Source organism: Condylura cristata, unplaced genomic scaffold, assembly GCF_000260355.1.
Source record: "Condylura cristata isolate star-nosed mole 26May11 unplaced genomic scaffold, ConCri1.0 scaffold00024, whole genome shotgun sequence".
NCBI classification, from domain to species: domain Eukaryota; kingdom Metazoa; phylum Chordata; class Mammalia; order Eulipotyphla; family Talpidae; genus Condylura; species Condylura cristata.
Genome location: NW_004567125.1, coordinates 32,795,845 through 32,804,056, shown reverse-complemented (window position 1 = coordinate 32,804,056; position 8,212 = coordinate 32,795,845).

Below are 8,212 nucleotides of genomic sequence, written 5' to 3'. Positions count from 1 at the left end.
CAGAAATCAAAAGAATAATCAGAGAATACTATAAACAACTATATGCAAACAAGTTTGACAATTTAGCAGAAATGGACAAATTCCTACAACTCTACAACCACCCAAAGCTAGATAAAGAAGAAATAGAACAACTAAACAGGCCAATTGCAAGCAAGAAAATTGAAGAAGTAATCAAAACCCTCCTCCAAAATAAAACCCAGGACCAGATGGATTTACTAATGAATTTTACTGAACGTTCAGAAAAGAACTAGTGCCTTTTCTACAGACTCATCCAAAATTCAAAAAGAAGGAAAACTACCACATATTTCTATGAAGCCAACATCACACTAATACTAAAACCTAACAAAGAAAACACACACAAAAAAAAACTTCAGATCAATCACCCTAATGAACACTGATGCAAAAATCATGCATAAAATCTTAGCCAACAGAATTCAACAATGCATTAAAAGAATAATACACCATGACCAAGTGGGCTTTATCCCAGGAGCACAAGGATGGTTCAACATCAGAAAATCAATTAATGTAATCCATCACATCAACTGACAGAAAAATAAAAACCATATAATCATATCAAAAGATGCAGAGAAGGCATTACACAAAGTTCAACACCCATTTATGTTTAAGGCCCTTGAAATTCTTGGAATAGAAGGAACATAACTCAACATGATAAAAGCCATATATGACAAACCCACAGATATATCATCCTCAACGGAGAAAAGCTGAAAGCCTTTCCCTTGAGATCAGGAACAAGACAAGTGTGTCCACTATCACCACTGCTCTTCAACAGAGCAATAAGACAGGAAAAAGACATACAAGGAATCCAAATAGGGAAAGAAGAAGTAAAACTGCTCTTATTTGCAGATGATATGTTAATCTACATGGAAAACCCTAAAAACTCCACAGAGAAACTAATCAAAGCCATCAACCTGTTTAACAAGGTAGCAGGATATAAAATCAACACACAAAAATCAGAGGCCTTCCTATACACAAACAACCAATCAGAAGAAACAGAAATTTTTTAAAAATCATCTTTTCAATTAAAACAAAACGAATCAAATACCTGGGAATCAACCTAACAAAAGAGGTAAAAGAAAATTACAAAACACTGTTAAAAGAACTACAAGAGAACACCATAAAATGGAAAGACATCCCCTGCTCATGGATTAGGAGAATTAACATCATCAAAATGGCCATCCTGCCAAAAGCAATATACAAATTTAATGCCATACCAATAAAAGTCTCAATGACATTCTTCAAAGAAATAGAAAAAATGTTGATGAGATTCCTATGGAACAACAAAAGACCTCGAATAGCCAAAACCCTCATGTCTAAGAAAAAACAAAATGGAGGCATTACAATCCCAAACTTCAGCTGTACTACAAAGCCATAATAATCAAAACTGCATGGTACTGGAACAAGAACAGACATGCAAACCATTGGATTCAAATAGAAAACCCAGATATAAACCCACAGGTGTATGGACAGCTAATCTTTGACAAAGGAGCAAAGAAGATACAATGGATCAAAGAAAGTTTGTTCAGCAAATGGTGCTGGGAAAACTGGGAAGCTGCATGCTAAAAATGAAACTAGATCACTACCTCTCATACACAAAAATCAATTTGAAATGGATAAAAGACCTAGATTTATGAACAGAAACCATAAAATACCTGGAAGCTGGATGTGTCAAACACTACATGACATACACTTCAGTGACATCTTTGAAGATACAGCACCCAATGCCACAATAGTGAAGACAAGGATAAATAGATGGGTCTACATCAAGTTAAAGAGCTTCTGTAAGGCAAAAGAGACATTACAAAAAACAGACATCCCAATGACTGGGAAAAATTTTTCTCACACAAAAGTAGTGATAAAGGACTGATCACAAAAATTTACGGAGAACTGATGGAATTCAACAAAAATAAAGGAAAAACCCCCATCCAAAAATGGGCAGAAGAGCTAAAAAGACACTTCTCCAAAGAAATGCAGATGGCCGAGAATCGTATGAAAAAATTTTCAGCATCACGTGTAATAAGGGAGATGCGAATTAAAACCACAATGAGATACCACTTCACCCCAGTGAGAATGGCACATCTTCAAACAACTAGCAACAACAAATGTTGGTGAGGATGTGGAGAAAAAGGAACTCTCCCGCCCTGCTGTTGGGAACACAAACTACTACAATCACTGTGGAAAACTGGAGGTTCCTCAAACTGCTCAATATGGAGCTTCCCTACGACCCAGCAATCACACTCTTAGGCATCTATCTAAAAGATACAATAACACTGATTCAAAAAGATACCTGCACTCCCATTTTATTGCTGCTTTATTCACAATTTGGAAAGACATGGAAACAGCCCAAATGCCCAAAAATGGATGACTGGATTAAAAAGATGTGGTACATATACACAATGGAATATTACTCAGCAAAAAAAAAAAGAAACACATGTCTTTTGCAGCAACATGAATGGAGCTGGAAAAGATCATGCTTCGTAAAATAAGCCATAAAGAAAAGGAAAAATACCAGATGGTTTCTTTCATAGCAGGAATATAACAGAACAGGCAAGAAAATAATGATAATAATGAACGTGAATGGCTATATAACAGCGACAGTGGAGTGGGGAATGGGATCAAAAACAGGGGGGAGGGAAATGCACTAGACTATGGTGATGGCACATGGGTGATTTGGTGATGGGAACCCCAAGGGTATTGCAACTGAGATGGGAAAATGTACAAAATGATGTAAAAATAAACTTATATTAAAAAAATTGCCTACTGCACTTTTGAAATAAAAAAAAAAAAGAAGTGTTGTATATCTCCCTGCAGCTGGGCCTATGGTTGAGCCAATTACTGGTTTTGTTTACTTTCTGAGCACTGTGATCCTTTCTGGTTCACAAGTCTTCAGGCGTCTGCAGGGGTGCAGGGAGTGCAGAAGGGCTGCAAGCCTCCCAGCTCAGCAGGTAGCCTGTCCTCCCTCAGTGCCTCCAGGGCTCTTTGTGCCCACCCCAAGCAGTCCCTCCCTGGGCAGTCTTTCCCCACCGCTCTGTGATCCCCTCACAGAGCTGAAAGGTCTCTAACTCCAAGGCTTTACCACAGGTTTTTTGAGTAGACTAGGTAAACAGGTAGACCTGTAGCAAGTCTCCCAGTCAATTGTTGTAGTTTCCCAGGGCTGGGCCTGTGGTTGAGTCCTGTCCTGTTTTTTTCCCCCTTTTTCCTCCTGGGTTTTGTGAGTCTTGCTGACCCTGCCTTAAAAAATGGCACCAAATCCTGACCGTGCCTCAATGACACTTGGATTCAGTCCTCTGCTGTGGGGGAGGGGGGATGCAGGGAGCACTGGAAAGTCTGAAAGTCTTTAAGTTGCCCATTTGCCAGTTCCTCCTCCCCATCTCCCAGGCTCTATGTGCCCACTCCAAGCAGTTCTTTCCCCACAGCTTGGGTTCCACTCACCGAGCTGAGTCTTCCCTCTTCACCTCCAGGGTTTTAGTGAAGAGCCAAAAGAGCAGCAAGTCTGCAGTCCGTGGCCGCAACACTTCCCATCACCTGAGCGCCTGGGTGCCTGAGCCCCTGGGCAGTCTGGAATCAAAGCTGCAGTCTTTCCCAGCAGCCTGGGTTCCACTCACTGAGCTGAGCTGTTTCTGTTTATCTCCAGGGCTTTAGCAAGCCTGCAAACCACATCACTTCCTAATGCCTGGGCACCTGGGTGCTCCTGGATTGGAGCTCCTCTATCAGAGCTCCCCAATCGCTGAGTCTCCCTCAATTATCTTCCTTCTAGTGAGTCCAGGGTGCTCTCATTTGGGTTGAAACTCATAGTATGTAGGTGTATAGTCTGTTTTTAGTCTTACATTCCTGTGTGAGCTTGGCTGTAATGATTTGGGCGTCTGTGCCGCCATCTTGCCTGATCTCTCTTCTGCCTATTTTTTGATGGGGTTGTTCACTTTATTTTTTCTTTTGAGTTTGATCAGCTCTTTGTATCTCTTTGTGATCAGTCCTTTATCATTAATGTTGTGTGCAAAAATTTTCTCCCAATCAGTGGGGTGTCTATTTGTTTTGGTTAATCTCTCTTTTGCTGTACAGAAGCTCTTTAATTTGATGTATTCCTGGCTGTTAATCCTTTCCTTCACTATCCTTGTTTTGGATGAATTATCTTTAAATATGTTACTGAGGTATATGTCATATAGTATCTCACCAGCCTTTTCTTCTAGATATTTTGTTTTTGGGTCTTATGTCTAGCTCTTTAATCCATCTAAAGTTGGATTTTGTGCATGGTGTGAGGTAGTAATCTGGCTTCATTATTTTGCATGTAGCAGCCCAGTTTTCCCGGCAACATTTGTTGAACAAACTTTCTCTGCTCCATTAGCCATCCATATACTTGTAGGTTTCTATCTGGTTTTTCTATTCTATCCACTGGCCCATTGGTCTGGAGGTCTATTCTTGTTTTGACTATTATAATTTTGTAGTATAGTTTGTAGTCTGGGAGTGTGATACCTCCATTCCCTTCTTTGTTATTCAGGAGAGCCTTGGCTATTTGAAGTTTTTTTGTGGCTCCATATGAATTTCACCAGTATTTATTTTTGTTAAAGAATCTCACTGAAATTTGTATTGGGATGGCATTGAATCTATAAATTGTTTTTGGTAGGATTGCCATATTAATAATGTTAATTCTTCCAATCCATGAGCAGTTGATGTCTTCCCATTTCTTTGTGTCTTCTTGTATTTCTTTTAACAGTGTTTTATAATTTTCTTTTTATAGGTATTTTACCTCTTTTTTTAGGTTTATTCCCAAGTATTTGATTTTTTTTGTTTCAATTATAAAGAGGCTTTTTTTTTATTTCCACTTTTTCTGATTGGTTGTGTATAGGAAGGCTACTGACTTTTGTGTGTTGATTTTATACACAGCTACTTTACTAAAATGGTTAATTGTTTTGATTCATTTTTCTTTGGAGTTTTTAGGGTTTTCCATGAAAATTACCATATCATCTGCAAAGATAGTTTTACTTCTTTCCTTATTTGGATTCCTTGTATGTCTTTTTCCTGTCTTATTGCTCTGACTAGGACTTTCAGTATTATGTTGAAGAGCAGTAGTGGTAGTGCACATCATTGTCTTGTTCCTGATCTTGAAGGAAAGGCTTTCAGCTTTTCTCCAATGAGGGTAATATTGGCTGTGGGTTTGTCATAGACAGTGCTTATCTTGTTGAGGCGTGTTCCTTCTGAGTATTTTGAGACCTTAATCACAAGTGGATGTTGAACTTTGTTAACATCTATTTATATGATTATATGGTTTTTATTTTTCTGTTGGTGGATGTGATGAATTATGTTAATTGATTTTTGGCTGTTGAACTATCCTTGTGCCTCTGGGATAAATTTCACTTCGTCATGGTGTATTATTCTTTTAATGAGATGTTGGATTCTGTTGGCTAAGATTTTTAAATAGATTTATATATTTATGCATACAAAACTGGGGTAAGGCCAGAGGTGCAAGGGCGGTGAGAGGCTTCACCAGAGACAGAGTGGGGAGCAGAGCAGGCAGTTCAATGAAGTACAAGGCTGAGGGGAGCAGCAGGGGGGTCAGGAGTGGTCTGTCACATCATGTGGATCACCAACCTGATCAGGAGTCTTGATCATGCTGAAGTGGTTTTAGCTGTGCTTTAACCTACTGTGCCACCATTGAGGGTCCTGGCTAAGATTTTATTGAGGTTTTTGCAACAGTTTTCATTAGGGAGATTGGTCTGAAGCTTTTCTTTTGTGTGTTGTCTTTGTTTGGTTTTGGTATTAGTGTGACTTCATCAAATGTATTTGGTAGTTTCCCTTCTTTCTCAATTTTTTGAATGAGTTTTGCAGAATAGGCATTAGTTTGTTTCTGAATGTTCGGTAAAATTCATTTGTAGACCCATCTGGTCCTGGGGTTTTATTCTTGGGGACAGTTTTAATTATTGCTTCAAGTTCGCTGTTTGTAATTGGCCTGTTTCATTGTTCTATTTCTTCTTTATCTAGCTTTGAATTATTATAGAGTTGTAGGAATTTGTCTATCTCTTCTTGATTGTTGAACTTGTTTGCATATAGCTGTTGAGAGTAGTCTGTGATTATTCTTTTGATTTCTGCTGTGTCTGTTATGATTTCTCCTCTTTGTTTATGAGCCTATTTATTTGTGTGTTCTCCTGTTTATTCTTTGTGAGCCTGGCTAGAGGTTTGTCTATTGTGTTTACATTTTCAAAGAACTAACTTTTGGTTTTATTAATGTTTTGGATTGTCTTCCTAACTTCATTTCATTTATTTCTGCTTGGACTTTTATTATTTCCTGTCTTATACTGGTTTTTGGATTGTTTGTTGTTCTTTTTTCAGTTCTTTAAGGTGGGAGAATAAGTTGTTTCTTGTTTCTTTATGTGAGCCTGTATTGCTATATATTTTCATTTTTAATATTTATTTTTCTTTTTTATGTATTTGTTTACATTATTGTCCATTTTATAACAATTTTTACTTCACTCCTTCTCCTCCCATAATCACCATAAATTGCTTTGATGGTTCTATTCCAAAATTCCATGTGCCAGTCTTCTTATCCTCTTGTTTAAGATTAGCAATCTAATTCCATCTGCTTACTCTCCATTCTTCTATGAAAAAGAACTTCTACAGTTCTTTTTTTTTTTTCAAAAGTTATTATTTTTCACTCAAGGATAATGATCTATAAGAAATGAATAATCTTTCACAGTCACCAATGTGAGTGAATACACCATTTCTTCAGCATTACATCAAAAGCAGCATGGTACAGAAGACCTAAAACTACTACCTGACTCTGGCAGTGATACAGGGTGGCAGGAGACCTAAAACTGTCCAAGGCCCCACTGCCCAAATATTTTACCAAATTCTGTCTGGGCTCTTAACCTATGCACACAATTGCAAAACTGCTCAGGCTTAGGAAACAAAAACAAAGGGATTTATTTAACAAGAAAAATAAGAGTTACTGAGGCCGATAATAGCTGTTTACCCAAAGCCACGTCCAGGACTGCCCTGCACTAACACCAGTATGATGGTGTCTTCCCACCATTGAGAATGTGCAGCTCCCCTCCCAAACAACAGGCCATGTGTCTAAAATGGTGTCATTCTGCCTCTGCCAACCTGGGGCACACAGCAACCAGACTCCAAGCCAGGTTTCAGCTCACAAAGACAATAAACATGACAGGAGACACTCCCAGAGCTGCAGAAAGCTGCAAAACAGCACCAGATGAGTGACACTCAGAATAGCAGCCACCGTCATCAAATGACCTGACAAAAGGTCTCAATCATGCAACTGAGCCAGGCTGTAACCATAGCAAAACCAAGAAACTTTTCAGTCTCTCAGCTGCTTGAAAAGCCTCTTCCTCTCCAAGGTTGGTACTGAAGGTACAGTCCACAGCAGCCTTCTCCAATATCAGTCCAGTGCTGGCGCTCAAATCCACTGGCTTCCAAAATGCTGAAGTTACTCAAACCTTGAATCCTGAAGCCTGAACAAAAAGCAAATTTCTTCTTTCTCCCTCTCTCTTTTCTCCTTCTTTTTCCTCTCCAAGGAAGACCATCCTCAAAATTGATACTTCTTAACATTATCCCCGAGGCTGTTTGTCTTCACAACAACACACTCAGGGAGGGGAACCACCTGCCACAGGCCTTGGCCTCAACCCCCAGCTGACCTCCCCACTTTTAGTTTTTATCACAATATCTAGGGTAATATCAGAGAAATCCTTTTCACTGGCATAATCACAAACAATATTATACAATGCACCACTATCAGTATCAACAAGAGCATAGTCTTACTACTCAAAGAATGGTCCATCGACTAGACCGGCATCACTAACATCACCCAGGAGCTTGTTGAACATGTTAGAATGTTAGAAGTGTTAGGATCACTGGGTTTCAAAGATCAGATAAAGCAGATTTTTGTGTTTATATGACAACAGGGTGAAAGGGGATCCAAAACAGAAAAAGTTTCAATAAACTCATGGAGTTTCATCAAAAAGGTAATAAAGATCCTTCAGAATTATCAGAAAGAATAATGCAGGCATATCAGACAAACACAGCTTCAGGGAATTCCAAAATGGATGTTGAATTCATGTCACAATATGTTCCATGTATAAGAAAGGTGAGTAAAATTGATGGTGCCGAGGAAATGGCTACTTGCCAGTTAGTGTGAAACAGGGGCAGGAGGAGGCTAGGATGTCAGGCTAAGCCAGAATGCCTTAAC